The following is a 20,930-nucleotide window of genomic DNA, read 5'->3' on the forward strand; positions in this document are numbered from 1 at the left end:
CAATAAAATACACTGGGGATGATGTAGAAGTAAGACAGAGAGGTGTCATAACACAGCCTATTGCCTCTGTACCGTGACTTCTGCAAAGAGGAAATAAGATTTGCTATCCCTGATGGTGCCACCCAGAAGCAGCATTTAGGTGACTGCCTCTCCTAGCGTGCCTCTTGGCTAAATTGACAAAGTCTTACTTAAATGCTAAGGGAAGTACAACCACAGTTCCTGCGTATCTAAGGTGCAATATAATGAAAATGCTGTCCTAAAGCTGGAGCAAAATGTTTAAGTTCATTAAGGAGCAGGAGAAACATTCAAGGCACTGTCTGACCAGTACCAGCCTCACTAACATTTTCAGTCCACAACTCTGTATACTATATTCACAAAATCTCTACTGCAAAACTTCTTTTTCCTTTACATAAATTAAACTAAACCACAATACTATAATTGCTCTAGAAAAACTATGCAGTATACTTTTCAAGACAAAATGTATACCCTAAATTCCTAAAGTGAATGGCTAATGTTTAGAAAAAAATTTAAAAACTGCCACAGGACCAAAAGCATTTTTAGCTAAAATTTTCATTTTCACCTTTCTGAGGAAAAAAACAAAACCAAAAACAAACCAAACAAATAAACAAACCAAACCCAGCTCCATTTTACTTTTTCTTTCTTTTTACTTATCTCAGACGTTTTTCCTAGTAAACACTCAAGGAATACCAGCATTTCAATCACTGATACATTGATATATTTTACACTTCATAAACTCAAGATATTATTTGGACACTGAAACCATGAAAATACAATCATCACTTTGTTTCTAAATTTTTTCCAGTAGCTGACTTTTGAAGACCAAGGGAGCTTCACCAGAATTGAAAAAGGGTGTTAAGATCTTAAAGGGAAAAAAAAAAAAAGGAAGAAAGGTAAGCTCTATAATTTAAACAATATCTGGCATTTGCTTCTGCTTCTTCTGTGAGTTGCTGCACACTGCAATGGTCACCCAAATTTACCAGAATCCAAAATCCATTTGGTGGATTTACCCACACTACTATTTTAGTCATAAATTGAAGACATCAATTACAGTAAATTCTGATAAATTGACGCAGCACATTTTTCTTGAAAATAAGCTTGAATGAAAAATTAAATCTTGCAATAAGGAATTTGGTTCTAAAGGGTAAGCAGAATGAACTTTTGCACATAGTCTTCTTCCCCCCGCCCCTGCACTGCAAGGTTCTTCATACTGATCTCAGATCAAGCCTGAATTTCTGTCAAGAGTCTGGTTTGTAACAAACTCCAGGCAGTTTTTTTTCCATATTCCAGAATCTTTCTAACCATCTTTAAAAACTGAACTCGCAGAAGCCCATCTTACTGCCTGTTTTAAGCCTTTCTAGCAGCTGAGTGGGTCTCTGACTACCTGTTCCACCCAGCCTATCAATTCCCCAGGTAAAAATGGGGAGCTGCTTGCTGGCAAGGAACAGTCACCCCTTCATCACCATGATTTCTACCAAAAAACATTTCTTAGCATCTGAAGGATGGCAGCCCTCTTCTACAATGCTCTGGCTATGTCCCTTTCAGCAGAAACAGATACAGAGCAAGTAATAAACTGCAAACAAACTGCAAAGAGCAACCATCACACATCTACACAGGTTCTTAAGTGATTAGGTAGATAAAATCTCTACAGATGTGCAAATTTGGAATGATTTGAGGTAAAGTTAGTATGAGAAAGATATATTTCTGCAGATTCCTTCCTACAATCAAAGCAGTGTTTTTTCTCTGCTGTTTACGCATGTTTTTCCAATACGCTCTGCCTCACTGAAGCACTACATGCTGGCTAAAATACACTTAAGGATTCCATTTCTTTGTCATTAATTACTTCAGACATCGAGTTCTGCAACTCAAAGCTCATCATCTCAAAACTTAATCACTCTACTGCACTTAAGTAAATATCCCCAAGATACATCATCAAGCATATTTTCCACGTCATCTGTAGAGGCTGAAAATTGTCCTCCTATTACAGTTCACTTGAAATGGAACTCAACTGAGAAAGAAAATGATCATCATCTTCCAGGTCCCTGCTGAGATGTAAATACTCAGAGGAAAAAAAAAATTAGATCCTTCAGAAAAGGAAAACAAAATCAACAACCAAACCCAGCAAATGAAAAAAAAACCCAAAAAAACAAACCTATCTACTAACATAGCACTAAAGCAAAGCCACCCAGAATGCCAATCAGAAAGGCCTGTGCAGTCTGTGTACAAAAACATGATTCTGCCCTCCAAGACAGAGTCCAGTCAACAGGGTAGAGAGCAAGCATGGCAGGGAGCCATGCCCTTATGGATGTAGTTTTCATGATCCTGTGGCTGCATCTTGCCTAACATCATATACTGGGAGATCTTGTCAAATAAAGAAAATAGCTCTAATTCCCAGAACTGTCATCAGGTGTCTTTTAGTTAAACCTAAATGCTTTTGCTCACAATAACCACCTATCTTGTTTTAAACTCTGAAGTCTCTCTCCAGCTGTTAGAAGGAATATCCTTATTTTATGCAGATTCTTTTCATGTAATCAAGAAAAAGAATGGCAGCATGCAACTGTTAAACTGCTTTGAATATGGCAAAAAGTTTAATGCAACCACAACTGATGTTCTGGTGGGCCCTATCCAAAAGACCCAGTAAGTCTGGTGGGCACCTGCCCTGCTACTGCCATTAGACCCTCACAAAAACCACTGCTAAATCAGGAAAGGGAAACCTGAAGATGTAAACCAGGGAAAAAAGTAATAAATACCTTCACCTTTGAAAATCCCAGGTGGCCTTCTGACATCAATTCCTTCTGCTCTACTTTCTATTGATTTATTAGTAATTTTTTATATATATACATATATATAATTGAAAACCACACATAGGCAAGATTTATAGGTGGATTACAACTATTTACACTAAGGTAAATGGTGTCTGTAAGAGAGTAAATTTTGCTCTGTACCTGGCAATACTAGAATACTACTGAGTACCAGGTTTCAGTACACAGCTTTAGGCAGCCAGTGAGTGATCTAGCTTAGAGAGAGCTACGAGGCTGTAAAAGAGGCTGGAATAAAGGAACGTAACAACTCCACTTCAAAAGAGAAGGATAACTGCCTGTCCCATGGGACAGATTGACTTGTGCAAAACCAAAGTTTTCAGTTGTAAAAGCCTCTAGCTCCTAACCTACTCCCTCACAGGCATTAAATGAACTCAACCTTTCCACGTAACCGTAGTGCAAAACCAAAACCCAAGCTTTTTCTATCAATGACAAGAAAAAAATATATGCACAAACCTCTTCCCTAAGGAGAGAAAAGGCAATAATTAAACCACAGACAGATGTCAGTCACCAGGCAGACTAACATCCACAGCTACTACAGCGAAGTGTTCACAGAATACAGCACACCATTCAATTGCCAACACAGTTGGAATAGCAAGCACAGAGCTCAAAATCTTGGGAGTCACAAATGGATGGTGAATGAACAACTAACTTACTGAAAAACCAAATGGAAGAAACAACAAGTCTGGGTAATATTGACTCTAACTACTGTTTCCAGCTATTTTCACTACAAATCACTTTATACAGAAAGGGCTACTAATGACAAATTCGTAACACACATCTGTCAATAAGAAACAAGACAAATCCAAGGACATGAATTGATAGTAGACAATACTGTTTTCCTCTTTTAATCTAGACAACAGACTGACTGACCTCCCACTACAAAACCAAAAACTCTCATATAAGACCTGTTGTACTTTGAGAAATACCCAAGGAAAAAAAATTAAATTTGATGCACACTAGTTAAGAAGGTAGTTTGGATTTTATGGCACAGTCCAAGAGTTGATGTCCTTCTCTTGCTTCTGTTAGCTGCCAAGGATCTCACTTTGCGCTGAATCGACTTCTTCACAGCACTATTTTTTTTTAATTTATTCTTTTATTTCTATCCATTCATATGCATGTTTTAATTATCACAGAAGCAAGAGCTCCAGTATTGCAATTCTTGCTCCTTTGTGAGTTAAAAAATAAAGACAGTATCTATAATTGTTTTTTTCACTGCCTGGTTGATTAGATTCATAAACACACTGTATGGGGAGCCAAATTGTCACAGGGCTAGTCTAATTAAGAAGTCATCAGCTATGCTGATTACAGACACTCTTCAAGAACTTTAAAACCAATAGTTTGCAAAGTAATCACAAACCTTGGGTGCTGTTTCAGGGAACAATTATGCTTTTTGGTTTTAATAGAGTATTACAATGTTCACAGACAAGTAAAAGACTTACACTGAGATTTTTATTTTTTTTAATTACTTTCTAAAAGCATAGTAGTGTATCACCATGCATATTTACCACTGCACTTATCAACTAAAAAAAAAAAATAATTTTTATGTTATTAAATATTCTCAGTTTTGTGATGCAGATTTTGACTTTACATTTCAGAATAAATGAAAGTGAGGATATGTGGTTATGTGATCTCATAACAATGACGTCAAATTGGTAAAAGAGCAACCTGCTGAGGGAGCTTGTTACTTAGGTTGTTAAAGTGCTGAGGGTTGTTTAAAGGTTTAAGGTAAAGCGCTCATTCAGAAAAAAAATCTGCTTTCTTGCAGTAAATGGATAGTTCATGAACCAAAGTTCCTTTAGCCCTAACATTCAGGCTTCTACAAAGCACCAAGGCTAAGGGAGACCTCAGCTGTTTATAAGTAGTGAAAAAATTTCCCAGAAGAGACACAGATATGAAAATTTCAAGTTTTGCCAATGAAAAATTCTACTCTTCCACAAATGCTATTGTACCACCATCCAAAACCACGGCACGTATGTGATTAGCCCAATGATTCATGACAAATTATTACTCTTGTCACTCCACAATTTCCAATTTATTTTAACAGTAGTATATTCACATAGAGAAAAATCATCCTTACATAGGATACCCCTTCCAAAAGCTTTCTATTTCACAACTACAGCTTGATATGCAAGCAGGGTCAATCCAGCACCAAATAACCATGGTGTGTTATTCAGGACATAACAATTATTAGAAATTATAGTCTGAAGTTAGAACAAAGAATAAATGAGATGCCAAGGAAACCTTTAGTATGTTGATATTTATTAGGCTATAAAAAAACCCTGCTAAAACATATGTAGCTAAAACAGCTAGGAATTTACAGTGTAACAAAACAGATAAATATACAAGGTACTTCTATGCCATACTCATCAAAGTGCAAGTTACAGCTTAATAAGTTTATTTTCCACCTCTGATATCTATTATTCATACCATCACTTTTTGCCGAAATAAATATTTGAAAAGAAAACAACCAAAATATTTCCTTATTCCATTAAACAATAAATCTGTATTTTACTCCTCAGTATTCAAAAAGTTATGAATAACAGCCAAGCCCTGGGAAAAATGTAGGAACACTTATCATACTCAAATGCATAGTACTCAGGCAGAATTTTAGCATCTGAAACAGTCCAATAACAGTATGTGGTATTCTTCTGAAAATAAAACTATGTAATTATTATAAAAGTAACTGTAAAGATTTTAAATACAAAAAAAAGTACAAGTTTCAGCTTTAGTTTTAGCTTTAGAAATTTTTCTTCTAGACTAAAAATTTCAGGTGCATCAACAAGATATTCCATAACAGCAGCAATACTGAAACGTAACACTAATAGAAAGAATTAGTTGTTCATCACTCTATGACAGGTTCAGCCTGTACAAGTTTCACTTTATACCCCTGCAGCCTTAACAAATTTTTCTACTCCATAACTATTTGTAAAGCCAAGACTTCAGTGTTTCGTAATGTTTTTGTAAAAAACAAGCCTGCCTTGCAAGCAATGTCACTGTTCCATGCTGAACTTACTGCTGCTTTCTTGCATTCCTTATTCCTAGAATTCTCTTAATCTGCTGGGAATAATACACTCTAGAGCTATGAAGTCAAAATTCAGCCAAGCAATTACACTGAATAAAAATGTAAATACAGAAAAGTATTTAATATTATGAAGACTGCTGACAAAATTCTGAAATTTCCCATCCTCCCTCTGTCCCACCCAGTTCTTCTCACTCTAGGGTATTTCCTTCTGTGACTTCTGTGACTATCCCTACACTTGGATTATGTTATTACAATCACTTAATAGATAAACCTCCTTGTTATCAAAACTACTGATAAAGTTAAGGACCACATAAAAGCCAAGCATTACTGTTTTCACTTATCATATAACAAAGACTCACAGATCTTATTCATAAAGATGTCTTATTTTACAGTTTCCTTTCCCCCATGGAAGGAAGCAGAACAATTCTACCATTCAATGTGACAACTTAGTGCAATAAGTAGAATTAGCTGTCTAATTCCAAGCAAAATTAATTCAACAGACTTCTTCCTGAATTATTTATTTACTAACTGGTACTTCATAAAACTCATCTACAAAGCTGGATGTGAAAATCATTTTTATGACTAAACATTGTGAATTTCACCGGCAGAAAGAATTCTGCCAAAGAGAAAATTTTGGTTATAGATAAAGTTCTACCTACATACAAAGGATGGAAGTCTCTTAGCAAAATATATTACTTGAATTTTTTTGCTGTTACTACAAACACTATCACTTTAAACTGAGGCTAAACAGCAAAACCTATGAAAAGTAACATGCTTCAAAAAAAGTGTTCTTTTCCATCACAAAAAATCTATATTGAGAGACAGCAGCCAACAGCACAATAATAGCATCATATTCTTGGAACTGTGCATTTATTTTTAAATTTAAACAGCTACAATGTAGTACATATAATCCAGGGGAGAGGTGAAAAAAAATCACCATTGATTCTCTATCCTCTTAACAATAAGCAATTGGACCCAGGAGCTGAATAGTGCAGATTAGCATTAAAATACCAGTCAATTATTACTAGCTGTAGTACAGCAATCTGAATGGACAATATTCTGAACAAAATACGTGCAGAGTTAACCAGAGCATGGAGGCCAACAGATGGCTGAATAAAAAGAGCCAGGGATTCCTGTTAATTTCAATTAGTGATGCAATTCACTCTTACCTTGTACAGCCTTTGGATATTTGTACTATTTCAGCATGATGATAAAAACTGACAAATACATGATTACAATAGAGAAGAGCTCTGGAGATGTCCACAGCATGTACATTTTTTCCCCACCAAAGCAGGAGTTCATGTTCAGAAAAAGAAATAATCAATTGTGAACAGAATAAGGACATATTCGAAGTATTCTGTAAATATGTCCTGCTCCTGCGAAATGCCAGACTTTGTGGACCAGTTATACAGGGCTTGGAGCTTGATACATTTCTCTCTCAATGGAAGGACAACAGGGCACTAGAGTAGAAAGTCTCAGCTCTCAGGAGTCCGCAGTGAGAGTCCAGGGAAGTACTCTGCCTTTGACCAAATTTTTCTAAGAAGAAAGATTTCAGTGTTCCTGGATTCAAATGTAAGAGTTCAAGGCAGCTTTATATTAGCAATTGCCTTCCTGGACTGATAGCCTTGACCACTGATGATCCAGTAAGAGAAATCAGAGAGGCAATGAGGGAAGGAAATACAATTTTAATGCCAGACACCCATGAGGATCAGGCAAGCATCACACTGGGACACAAACCAGAAATGAAACTTTAGCACTACAATAACCATTTCATGGAGAGCTGGTTAGGAAACCATTAGAGATGCAGTCCCACAGTGTGTGCAGGATCTTGATCAATTTTTTTTCTGTTGAAAGGCATGCTAATAATACATTCAGACTCAATATCCCTCCAGGAGTTACAAAAGCCAAAAAATCCACCACAGCTGTACACGACTTCCAAAAGGAAAATGACACAGAAATGATGTAGCCTATTAAAAAGAAGAAGCTGCTAAAAGAATTAAATACCAGAGACAATCATGTCCCTCACTGAAAGCAACTACACTGAAAACGGTGACAGAAGACATCACTTCTTAAGAAAGAATTGATTAAAAGTTAAAAGGAAACTGGCATTGAGTAACAGACTGAGCGGCTTTCAGAAACAACAAAACAACAAAAAAAAACCTCATTCATTGAAAAGCTAAGGTTAATCCCAGATTAAGGTAAAAAGAATCATACACCTTGGTGGATTAAAAAAATAAAAACAGGTAAAGAAAAATGTCCAAGTAGTAACTCAGAAATCAAAGGCACACGCTAAATGCAATTCCATCCAGAGCTAGGTGAAGCTTATTCTGTTAGAAACATATTGCTTGCTATTTTATCACATTCCTAAACGTTACCTATCAAGACAAGCAGTAGCTTCTGGTGGTTTTACTCTCGAAAACATTTGTCAGCTAAAATTCAGACAGTACCTTGCTTTGTTGAAACACTGAATGTGTAAACAAAGAATGGCTGGCAAAGATCTTAGTTCTAAAATCTAATTAAGAAATATGGCTAGCTGTAAAACTGCATTTATACAGAAGGCAAAAATAGTGACAAACTGTCTCAATGCTAGGGGTAGAAATTTTTGTTTGTTTTAAGGAAAAGCAAATGCAAACTTGCTTACACTGGTGTATTCCTTCAAAGACTGTTCTGCTTGACAAAGGAACATTTATGTCAGCCTCATGTGGTTGCCAGCTTTCTAGTAATTTTGTCATGTCTTTCTAGTTCTGTTGCAACAAAAACTGGTAAAATTTGACATCTAAGGACATAACTTAAATCACACACCTATCTTACCCTCACAGTCATGTGGATATATACTGTCAGGTAACAATGCCTCCTGTAGTCAGCCATGGTTTTATTATTTTCACAGTTACATTTTTCTAATTTGCATTTTTATATAAAAATAACAGTGTCAACCTATACAAGCTGAGGGTTTACTGAATAAATGTTGTAAATGCATATTGGTTATGACAAAAATACTATGATGTCATCAACCGTGTTCTGTGATTCAACGGCTACATCCGAGTTCCCTCTCTCCTATCAGAACCATGATATGCCAGCAAGGCCAGTATCTCAAGGAACCCTGAGGTAGATGCAATCCTGGTGTTCATAACATGCCTGTTACAAACAAGTTGCTGATTTGTAAGTGTACAATGAAGTACGTTTTCTGTGCACTTCCTTTATTTGGTTCAGGTTTCCCCCAGCGAGAGAGTCAAAAATGATGAAAAACTAATAAAGACACAAACGTAAGGCTATTACCACATGTACCCATAGAAGCGTCTCTCATTGCTATACTAGTTTTGTGTCTGGATATGAGAAACAAAAATAAATAAGTGTCAGGGGGAAAAAAAAACCCACCACAAGAAAAAAAGAGAAATGACTGACCAAAACTCTCAAAATGTGCACTTCACATAAACAAACAAGTAAGTTGGGATTCCAGAAGAAAGCAAAACCAAAATAAAACAAAGCAAACCAAACAAAAGCAAACAAAAACAAAGCAAAGCAAACAAAAAATCCAAATAAAAAACACCAACAAACAAAAAAACATCTCTCCAATATCAAGAGCAGTACTAACACTCAAATCTGTGTATTGGGATATTTTGAAAAATGTCACCAATTTTTCCCTCCTTGCAGGCATTAGTGCCCAGATAACATGTTCTGTATTCACTCTTCCCTAGAAGTAGAAACATGGTGAGGATTCTTCCGGCTCCACTGATTCAGCTTGTTCAGGACAAGTTCACTACAAAAATCTCCAAGATTTTCAGACAGCTTTTAAGCAAAGCCTAGCATTATTTTCACTCCCCAGAAGAGCTGTTTCTCTGCCAGCACTGTTCTTTACCAGTCCTTGCGCTCAGCTCCCACAGTAACTCAAAAGAAATACTGTGCATTTACAGGCACATTTGTTTTGTTTTGCTCTAAGAACTGCTAGAGTAAAAAGTTTTTGCAATTGATCTCAAATCTTAAGTTCATCATAACTACCATGACTTCTGATCAACAAGTTAAAAACAAATCATTATACATGAAAGAGATGATAAAAAGACTCGGATCAAGCAACAAAGCCAGCTGATCCAACACCAGAGCCTGAGGTGAGAGAGAGGTCTCATGAGCACTGGTCCTTCAGGGCTCTGAAGTGGAGAGAGAAAATGGGCAGGGGGCTGGGTACAGTAAAGAGGCAGTTTAGCATGTAGCTCTTTATCTATCTTTTAATCCATTAATCATCAAATTTCCATTCATGTTTAGTGTTCACAAAAGCATAAAGCCACATATAACCATACAGGTGAGCTTAATAATGCTGACAGAGTAAGTGTGCAAGAAAACTTGGTTTTTCAAGGAATGAGTTCAAGGTTAAAAGCTTTGTTACATACCCCTTATTTTGTCTCTCTCATTTATCCATCGATATAGTAAAATATTACACAGTGTGTACTCACAGAAGAAAACCCACATTCCCAAAAGCTATGCCACAGCTTGAATGAGAATGTTAAAATAAACACCTCACAGCACTCTCTGGGGAACAACATGGGAAGATGTATGTTGTGTGAGAACAATCTTATAAATCAATTATTTCAGAGTAAAAGTAGTCTTCACACAGGTAATTTTCATGTCAGGACTTAAGGGAAAGCAGGTAAGAAGAACAAGTCCTACATGCAGAAGAGTTTTTTGGTTTTAAATAAAGTGCATTAAATAGGAAAAAATATGCCATTAGTGTAACAGAACAGCTTCAGTACCAAGTTCACAAAACAGGAGTTTGGGAAGGAAAAGGAACAGCAGCAATAGAAGATTATTGATCTCCTCTATGAAACACCTTTGTCAAACTGAGAAAATACATTTAAGTATTATACTTTAGGGAAGGGTTTACTCTAACTTAAGGTGGATATAAAACACTTACTATTTTTCTTTGTTTATTTCAACTCAAGTCATGTGCCAAGCAGTACTGGCAATATAAATCATAGTAGAGCAGCATGGTTAGCTACACATCCAAATTTATTCCTTGTGCTTAAACTTGCTCTTAAAACCAGAATCCTAAGCTTGGAAATAATTTCAGAAAAACACACTGACAGCTCTGCACATATAAGCTCATAATGACTTGATTTACATCACTTCATGAAATTCAGTGAAATTCAGAAACACAAAGTCCTAACAGCTAATGAAAAGCTTCTCAGCAAAGAGCTTAAATAAAACATCATTAAATGCAAAAGGAAAATCAGTTTTAAAGTCTAATTACTAGGTGTCTGTCAAAATACATTTCATTTCATTAACTGCACACACTCAAAACTTGCATCTTCTGACTGTCTGCTGTTTCACTACAACAAATTATATTATAATGCCACTGAATCATTAGTATAGAAAAACAAGTAATATGTTTTATAAAGAGAAGTTTGAAGTGTACACTTTTGTCAAACCAGCTGATAGCAAGTGTGTAGATAAACTTCTGGCACATATGGCCTGCATCAGAAAGAGAGAACAAATGACAGTATCTCACTCGAAGAAAAGCACAAATGGTTAATTCACAAACATTTAAGACTACACAGGAGCAGAAAATAATAATTAAAGTTTCTGAGGAAGATAATCATCTGGATAATTTACACTAGAATTTCAATATTTTATAACAAAAGTACTCCAGTCGGCTTCTTCTCTGAAGGCATCTCCTTTGTCCAAAAAAGATGTCAAACACAGGCTTGCTTCGCAAGTACTCTGGCAAGCTAAGTTGCATTTCTGGTACACAACTAGCTACTAATTCCCCTGCACTGAGAGCTAAATGCTTCAATGACAGACAACAGAAAAAGTTCTCTCATTTCAACAATTACGGCACAAATACATATTGGTTACTGAATTATCCTATTCTGACAGAATAGCCTCCCCTCAGAAATAGGCCTGAAATGTCGAAAAGTTGTAGAGGTGACTACTTCTTTCCTTGAGTTTTCACAGGTTTAAAATTTAAGCTTGAAAGCAAGATTCTTACCTACATGATTACTGCTAAATTTCAGCTGTGAGTTTTAACACTTTTTAATGGAAGAGAACATGAGCACACAATGCTAACTCAAGGGCTGCTGACCAAGTCTGGAAAGATTTAACAGACTTCCTATTCCTGAAATGATAAAACAATTTTAACATAATTCTTACAATTACCTCACTGTATTTACAAGGTCAAGAGGGGCAGGAGTGCAGTTTTAAATCTTACCTCCTACAAATGTAGGCACTTTCCCCAGTAGTGCTGTGAGTTGCTTTATGTGCCCATTAATCCATACTGTTGAACAGGGGCAACTACTGCCATTTTTAAACTAAACTAGTAATAGACTGAGGACAGAAGACAATACCCTCACTTCATACAACAACTTGGCAGGACAATTTGTCTGGCTTGAAACATTTAACTGCCTCCTGAACCTGAGAAGACTAAGTCCATGTTAATCACATCCTTCATGTCCTAGTGGACTGTGTTACTCATTAAGCTTCTGGAAATGGTAAGAGCTAGAAAAAAAAGAAAAAAAAAAAAAAAAAAAAGAGAGAAATTGAGGCAGAATAGCAAGAACAAGGCTATCTAGACAAGGTGGAACATATATCAGGACTTATGAGTTGCTCTGAAGATTAGTGAGCTCTTTGGGACAGACCTCACTAAGGAATATGTGCCTAAGACTGAGTTTGTGTTTCTCTGAAACACAATAAACCATATCAGAACCTATGGATAAGAATCAGGATCTTTACCTTCTTCCCTACAATAGACATTGTCTTAAGCAGATCCAAGTTAGTTTTTCAAAAGTTCAGTGTCTGGAAAAAAGCAGCAGCAACTATTCTCCTGTACCTTCAAAAGATGAACTCAATAGGTCTCATCAAAGTCATGTTCATGTTATTAATGCCAAAATTATCATCCTTTTATTCTTGCTGGTCTCTTACATCCTTCCCAACCATTGTATAACACTTCACAGATCTACCTGGACTGTATCCTTAGCAAACCTGCAGATGACCCAGAAGCAGAAGAAGTGGCTGACAGAAACAGCAGAACTTCAACTCAGAGAAACCTCAGCAAACTTGAGGACGGGGCATCGTGTACCTCAAAACGTTAAACACAGGCAAGTACAAAGTTTTACACCTTCAGCAACGCAACTGCAGTGTAGACCAGCAGTCAACAAGGTCTCAGCACTTACAGGGGACACCAAGTTAAACGACAGCCAGCAGTGCCCTCTTATCACAAATGAGGCAAACTGCACCCTGAGCATCATTAAAAAGGGCCCAAAGAACAATTTATTGCCATCTTACACTTTGCAGTGATGAGACCAGCTTCCTACACAGCCAGTTTTTGCAGCCTCACAAGAGCAGTGTGGAGAGGTCCAGCAGAGGACTGTCACAATGGTCAGGATCCCATGACACATGAGGAGAGGTTAAGGATGCTGGCCTTATTCAGTCTGGTGAATGGCAGGCTAGAGGGGCAAGCTCATGGGAAGGGGAACCACAAAGAAAAAAGGAAGCCAAATGTTCAGTAGTGGCAGACAGCTAAGCAAGGGGAAACAGCCACAAACTGACATTTGAGAGCTTCAGGCTGAACATTACCGAGTCAACGTATCCCCAGAAAAGTAATGCTGCTCTTGATTTGTTGTCCATGGAGGCTATGGAATCTCCACATTCTTTAAAGTGTCCAGGACCAGAATCATGAGAGATCTGACCTAGGGATGGCCACAGCCCAGGTCTGCCCAAAGTTTAGGCTGGATAACCCCTGAAGTCCTTTCCAACAGACTCTGATTTCCTATGATTCAGTAAATGCTTAGCTGAGAACCACTTTCACAGATGCCTCATTCTCAGTTCAGATTTCTTCCTCCTCATTATCACAGTCTGTATGATAACACTGATGTCTTTTTACCTTGGTCCATATCCTCCAAAGAACAAGTGAAATTAAGAAGAAGGTGGCACTAGAATGATTTGAGCACAAGCTAACCATGATATGATCTTAGGAGGAAAACCAACAGGTTTAAAGACACAGTCCTCCCCTTGGAGTCCTCTCCCATGGGAGATATTTTTTCCTGTAAACACCAGATCTCTCTGGTGTAAATGCAAAGCAGATTCCATTTAATGCCAGAGGCTTTACTGCATAAATGAAACCACACTAAGAATATAAGAACGCAAAAGGTTGCAACAAATAACTGAACCAATTTTTGACCCCCTCTTTATTTTTATATCATTATTTTCATCCTGTCATTGTTGATTCTTACCTGTCTGTATTTATCAATTTGTCTTTCATTTAGTTTGCAAAGTTTCCAGGAAGAAAACTTTCTCTTTTCCTCCTTTATTTTTGTTGTTGCTGTTCCTGCTTAGAATTGGTTTTCTATACCTTTCTTTTTTTAAGGTCTTGGCATCACGACAGCTGATAAGCCTCAGAAGAAATTAAATTCAAAACCCCAAAATGAAATGCCTATAAAAAAAAATTCACATTTGGGTTAAAAAAGCAGGATGTAGACAAAGAAAAATCCTCAGTAAATTGGCTTGCCATTTATGCAGTCTTTAGCCCTTTATTCTAGACTAAAGGCTGTTCCCTAATATGGAGAATTTATCAAGAAATATGCTCATAGTAAGGCAGTCACATGATAAAGCTGTAGAGAGACATAAAAGCTTGTCTATTCTGCAGAAAGAGCTGTCATTAGATAAGCAAAGAAAAATAGCACAAAGAATTATAACTTTGCTTGTACCAATTTCTTCAGAATCTTTTATAATCCATTACATTGAAAGACATTATTAAAGCTGTAGTTCCATCTCCTTGTTTGGGAAAAATGCTTACAGCAGGAAAAAACTTGCAAAGCAATGAAGTGATAAATAATTTGACTTATAAAAAAGGCAGAGGATCTGAATAAAACAACCTGTATAAATTTAATTAATTGCAAGCTAATACAAAAAGATCGGCAAAGAAAATCTGAGTTTACTTTTGGCAAAGAAAATCAAAGTTTACTTTTCTTAAAGGAGAGACTTCATAATTAGGTAAATTACTGAGCAAGAAAATGGCTCCAGCATCATACTGTCCAAATGCTTCACTTAAGTACAAAAGGCATGTGTTGCACCCCATTATGTGGCTCACCTCTGTTACTCTAAAATTAATTTCAGCTATCTCAGTGAAGATCTCAGTCCTTGTGAGATCTCTGTTATCTTGTGATTTACTTTGCTATATGGCAGAAACAACATTTATTATAGCAGAGAACAGAATGAAGCATTTTTGAGAGAATAAACATTCTATAAGCAGAAAAAGACCAGTAATGTTAATTGTGAGGTGTCACCCTGAAAAGCAAGCCGCCTGAGAATGTTTTTCATAGTTTCTGTTGCTTTCCCATAGAGGTTTTATAAACATAACGTGTTTACCACATTCCTTCTGATAATGTCCCTTGACAGACGTTTCACATGACCAGTGTGATTGGGAAGACGGTAACTTTATAATCCAATCCCTGGTCAATGCAGAGAATCTATAAATACTGGAGTCAGAAAAATAAAAGGAGGTTTTTTCTATCCTATCACTGTGAGTGTACATGTGAGTCATTCCATGTCCTCTAGCGACAGTGAGGTAAGCTGAAAAATGCAGACATACTTGTGGATTGTAAAGAAGAAAGGTTTAAAGACAATCATGAAAGTGATTAAACTTGAATTTAAAGTTTAGTCTTAAGAATGAAAAAAACAAAAACTTTTCTGAGGGACAGTTTAGCAGTCTGTCAAATAATAAATAAAATTATAACATTAAAAAAACCAAACTTGACAGCTGTTGTCCCCTACTGATGATGCTCCCACCTATGATGTTACCATCAAAATGTACACTTCTCAAGTGTCCTACCTGATCTCCCACCTTCACAAGGTAATGACAAAAGCAGGGTGACAAAGCAGCACTGCCCTTCAGGATGAGCAGAGCTCATGTGCAAATCTGTTGCTTGAACTATTCCATATAGTTTAAAAAACTCCTCCAAATAAATTAATAGCTTTATCATCAACATCACAGATTTTTCTCTATGAAGATTTAAGAACACAACATTTCACACAATTTAGTCATTCTCCCACCAACTTTAGGACAATGCACAGAATTACATGAATATCAGCAGCAACTCCGAGGGTGCCAGAGGACCAGCAACAATAGAAAATAATTAACATATCATTTTAAGTATGAATTAGCATAAATCAGATTTGAGTTTTGTCCTTACATAACTCCTTAAGTTCCCCCTGCTCCTCATATATAGAAGTAAATTTGTCAGTGGCTCGAATAGTCACCATTTCAACCTCAGCTAATTTTTATTTTCTTTTTATAATCTGAAATTCCCTGATTATCTTCTAGTAACAGAATTTAGAAAAAAGCACTTACAAATCACACTAAAATTACGTTTTTAGATTTGAAAGATACCTAGTCTGGACTGTATCCCACTGCAATAAAGCAAAAATGAACAAAAACATGAGATAACTCTGAATGCATGTGCTTGACCTACACACACACAGTTCTTCATAGCTGTCAACTGAATAACTGTACTCAGGACACAGTAATGCAAAGGAAGCAGCATTTGAAATACGCTTCACAAAATATTCTTTTTCTTCTGTAGGAAAGTAATGCATATTGTTCCTCTTTCAAAAAAACCCTAAGCTACATGCAATTTTGAGTACATGAATATCTCTCATATTCTAATCATAGAATAGATTGGGCATATAAATTAAAATTGGTAATTACAAATATCAGAGAGGTCTCATAGGACTGCCATCCCTTAACAAGCACATTTCTGGATGGAAAGAAGCTGTCCAGTTTGCAGGGAAGCTGTCAGTTGGCCAACAGCCACAAGAGATTCAGCCCTTACACTTCTGGAACACAAGAACTTGCTGACCAGCACAAGACCTTGTGTTTCAAGAAAGAAAACAAAATCCAAAATGACAGAATGCAGCCTCACAGGGATTATTTGTATTTGGCCAGTAGGTTCAATTAGAAGTTTTCTTGAAACTGGAATTGATATTATAGCTCAGTATTTGCAAAAATCTTACAAAGTTCCACCCAGGAAAGGAAGGTTGTTTGATTTAACAACTGTGTATTCACAACTTTAGCACTTGAATCTGCTAAGAGACAAGATATAACCAAGTGCATGAGGCAAAATACAAGATTATGGTAAACAAAACCAGCTGGAACTCCGTAACTTAATTAAAAGATCTTCATTTCACTCTTGAATAAACACCTTCACCATCCTTCCTTCAAATATTATATCCCTTGTTTACTTGTCTCATAGTACCAAATACATTTTGAAAATTCCTTATAATGTTATTCATGAAAGTCAGGCCAGTGTATGTCTCCTTAAAGTTTAAAAGAAAAAAAAAAAAAGAAAATAATCCACATAAGAGTAATGTTATAATGTTCATGTTCCAAAAGCAGTTCTAAAGGAGTAAGTCAAAACATTACTCTACAATCTGTTGCATGATAATAAGAGCAATAAATTACATGCATTACCATAAAAACATAATCCTATCACAATTGTGTTTTATAATGGAGTCAAATTTTCTCCAAATTGAGATGCTCTGCTGACTAAATTGAAGTTTAAATCAGATGACAGATGATTTCTGATACACATGCACAATAAGAGAGAGTATGCCACCCACTAACAATTTTCATGTTTGAAACATAACAGCTTGGTGAATATGAATCAATAAACATTCCTCACAAAAAAATAGAAAATGTGATTAGAGAGATGATAATGTGCTATTCCTGCTAGCTATGGATTGCCACCTTCTCAAAACTGAGGGCTGAGATAATTACACAGAACTTATTAGAAATGCCAGTAGCAGCAAGACTTCTCAACATTTTAGAAACTGAAGTAGAAGATGAACAACCTACTGATCTCCCAGCATACATTTTTATGGGGAGAGATGAAACTTCATGTTTTCCTCCTCTTTCCAAAACACATCATCCTGTCAGAAAACTGTGCGAGTCACAGAATCACAGATCGGGTAATGCTAGAAGCAAGCCCAGAGGGTCACTTGATCCAGCCTCCCTGCTCAAGCAGGGTCGTCCCAGAGCACATGGCACAGCATTGTGTCCAGACACCTCTTGAGTATCTCCAGTGAGGAAGACTCCACAGCCTCTCTGGGGAACCTGTTCCAGTGCTCTGTCACCCACACAGTAAGGAAGTTCTTCCTCATGTTCAGGTGGAACCTCCTGTGCATCAGTTCCTGCCTCTTGCCTCTTGTCCTATTACTCTGCACCACTGGCAGAACCTGGAAACATCCTCGTGGCACCCTTCCTTCAGATACTGACAGACATTGATGAGTTCTCCTCTCAGTTGTCTGCTCTTGAGGCTGAACAGGCCCAGCTCCCTCAGTCTTTCCTTGAAAGAGAGATGCTCCAGTCTATCCATTATCTTTGTCACCCTCTGCTGAACCTGCTTGAGGAGCTCCATGTGTCTCTTTTACTGAGGAGCTCAGAACTGGACACAGCATTCCAGATGTGCCTCACTGGAGCTGAGTAGTGTAAGTCACCAACTAAGTAAACTTTTAGCCATTTGAAAGTAGAGTTATTTTAATTAACAACAATTCACAGGATACAGTAGTGACTACAGCAATCTTTCAAGTGTGATGTACCTTAAGACTGTCTTCCTTCACCGATTACAGAACTGCAGCTCTCCTCTCTGGTGATGCCAGAGGAGGAAACCATTGCCAGAGTCACCAACAGAAACAGCAGAACCTGTCCCCAAAAGAGGCTGCCTGGCAATCAAACAAGAGAGCTTTATCCAGGGGGAGGAAAATGCTGCCACAGACCACCCCTCTTTAGCTTGTGGATGGCATTCTATGTCTCAAATTTTTGAGGAACAATTGTAAGAAGCCTTTAACCAGCAAAATTTGCATAACCAAAACATGCTTTTTTGACAAAACTACAATTTGCCATGCTAGGCAAAATTCTACAGATGAGGTGTTCAGATAAGCTATGAAGAAGCAGGAAAAACTCTGATACGATTTTTAAATTAAACTGAAACAGCTTTCAGCACCCGAAGTGAATGACCTCATTTCATAAATACTACATATCATAAAACAGCTTTAGTTTCACACACGTATGTTTTCACAGGTAAGATACCCAACCCCTGTTAAAACAGAACAAATATATTTATAAAATAGTGAAAAACCTTTTAAGGATAGGAATATTGTCGCATATACTCTAAGCAGGAACATCAACCAAAAAAAATCAGCAAAAATCTGACATTCTAACCAAGTCACAATAATACAAAATATTAGAAAAATGTTTTGAGTCAGATTTGCTAAAAAATTAGTTTAAATAAACTCAAGTTATCTTTTTAAAATGTCAGCTTCATATGGAAAGGCAATTTACCATTTTAACAAGGTTTTATATGTAGGTTATTCATGGCAGAATGGGACTTTTCATCTCCATTGTTTTTAAACATATTTCTTGTTGGATATTTACATGTAAATCAAACTGGAATGCTCGAGTAGAGGTTAATAATTAAATTTTTATCCAGCTTTCTGGCTTTTAAAGCATTCCATAAACTGGTACAGCTATGAGGGTCTTCAGGAAAGTCCCCTCTTACATTAAGACTACATGGCCCAAAAATCTGCTTTTGTTCTTTGTTCGAGTCCTGTTTCATCCTGCACACAGCCTGGGAACCACACAGAGATAAAAATTACGGAGAGCGGGTGGTCAGAAACTTTAATTCACAGCCCTGCTGCGAATGCTATGGATGTCAGTCCTCCTGGGACCAAATGACAAATGGAGGCAGTATCATTAAGGCACACACTCAAGCAAGTGGATAGTCTGGACATTTCCTCTGGTTTTGTACTCTATGGGGATAGCTGCTCTAAACCTGTGCATTGGAAGAACATATATTTCTGTTTTATGGGTTGGAATATTAATTACAGTAGAAAAGTTTAATTCCCTTTATGTGATAATATTCAATACTTTTACCTTCAGCCATCTCATCTAAAAGTACTTCATTAATCCTTACAGAAACTATACAAAACAACAACTCATTACTGCAAGAAGCTAAACCTCCACTACACATTTGTGAGAAGTCAAATGAACTGAATAAAGGTAGTATGGCAGATGTAATTCAATTCCAGATGTGTTAACTCACCTAACATCTAATCTTTTGACAAAACATATAGAAGCTGGAAGATGCTTCTATAATGGAGAACTTTTATATTATTATACAAATGAAGCCAACACACAGGATTCATATACAGTGTACTTCAATTCAAAATTCAGAACTGCTATAAAGCACAAAGAAAACATGGTTTTGTAAGAAAATAACAAAACCAGAGCACCTAAATTCAGTACCACACCAGTGTTAAAAATGTCTCCTTCATTCATCTCCTTAGTAAGAATTTAATATCTGTCCACTCTTGCTGGTTGAACAACACAAGCTATGAACATGTGGAGAATATGCCTACAGTGCTACCATGAAAACCAGCTGCTTTGACAAAGTACCCACAGAAACCATTAATGGAGACTCACTTACTTCATAAGCACATTATGATTCAGAGGAATGAAGTCAAGAAATATTTAAGTAGGGTATTGTTGATGTTAAAATAGATCATTTATTGGGCAGAGTAAGTTTTTGATTCATCCTTCTTGTTTCCTTCACAATTTCCAGTCTAACAACTTGACCAAATTTAATATTGATTCTACACTGATGAAAATCTTTGACAGTTAAGACAAAATACTTGACACTTAATGTTACGATGCAAAAACTAGCCTTTTGCTACCTACTTTATTCCATTTTCTTCCTCCAAGTCATCTTTTTCTTCAAATACCAGGTCAGACATTTTTACATAAATGCACTTAAAGCAATTCATTAGATATGTGACACTATGAATCTTGAAACAGAATTTGTCATAGCATTACGTGGATTCCATTTAAAATACACATACCTGCCCATGTGTTTGAAAGAGCCATTATATCCCAGTTTGCCACAACTTTTTCACCAGATGCCACAAGCAGAAACCCCTTTCCTGGTAGTATTCCTGCACATCCTACACTGCAGCTATCCTGCTTTGAAGGTACATCATCAATTCCCCAGAAGAAATTTGTCCGAGGAATAAATGGTCACATATTTTGAAGC

At 36.7% G+C, this 20,930-nt stretch overlaps 1 protein-coding gene across 1 annotated transcript in view; it reads right to left on the reverse strand.

Annotated features, from left to right (window-relative positions):
* Nucleotides 1–18,549, reverse strand: part of MARCHF1 (membrane associated ring-CH-type finger 1) — a 186,572-nt gene extending 168,023 nt beyond the window's left edge. The window contains exon 1 of the mRNA XM_058838570.1: nt 18,442–18,549. The gene's annotated coding sequence lies outside the window, so the exon portion shown is untranslated. The remainder of the gene's footprint in view (nt 1–18,441) is intronic.
* Nucleotides 18,550–20,930: the final 2,381 nt, after the last annotated feature.

The sequence above is a fragment of the Poecile atricapillus genome, chromosome 4 (assembly GCF_030490865.1).
Source record: "Poecile atricapillus isolate bPoeAtr1 chromosome 4, bPoeAtr1.hap1, whole genome shotgun sequence".
In the NCBI taxonomy this organism is placed as follows: Eukaryota; Metazoa; Chordata; class Aves; order Passeriformes; family Paridae; genus Poecile; species Poecile atricapillus.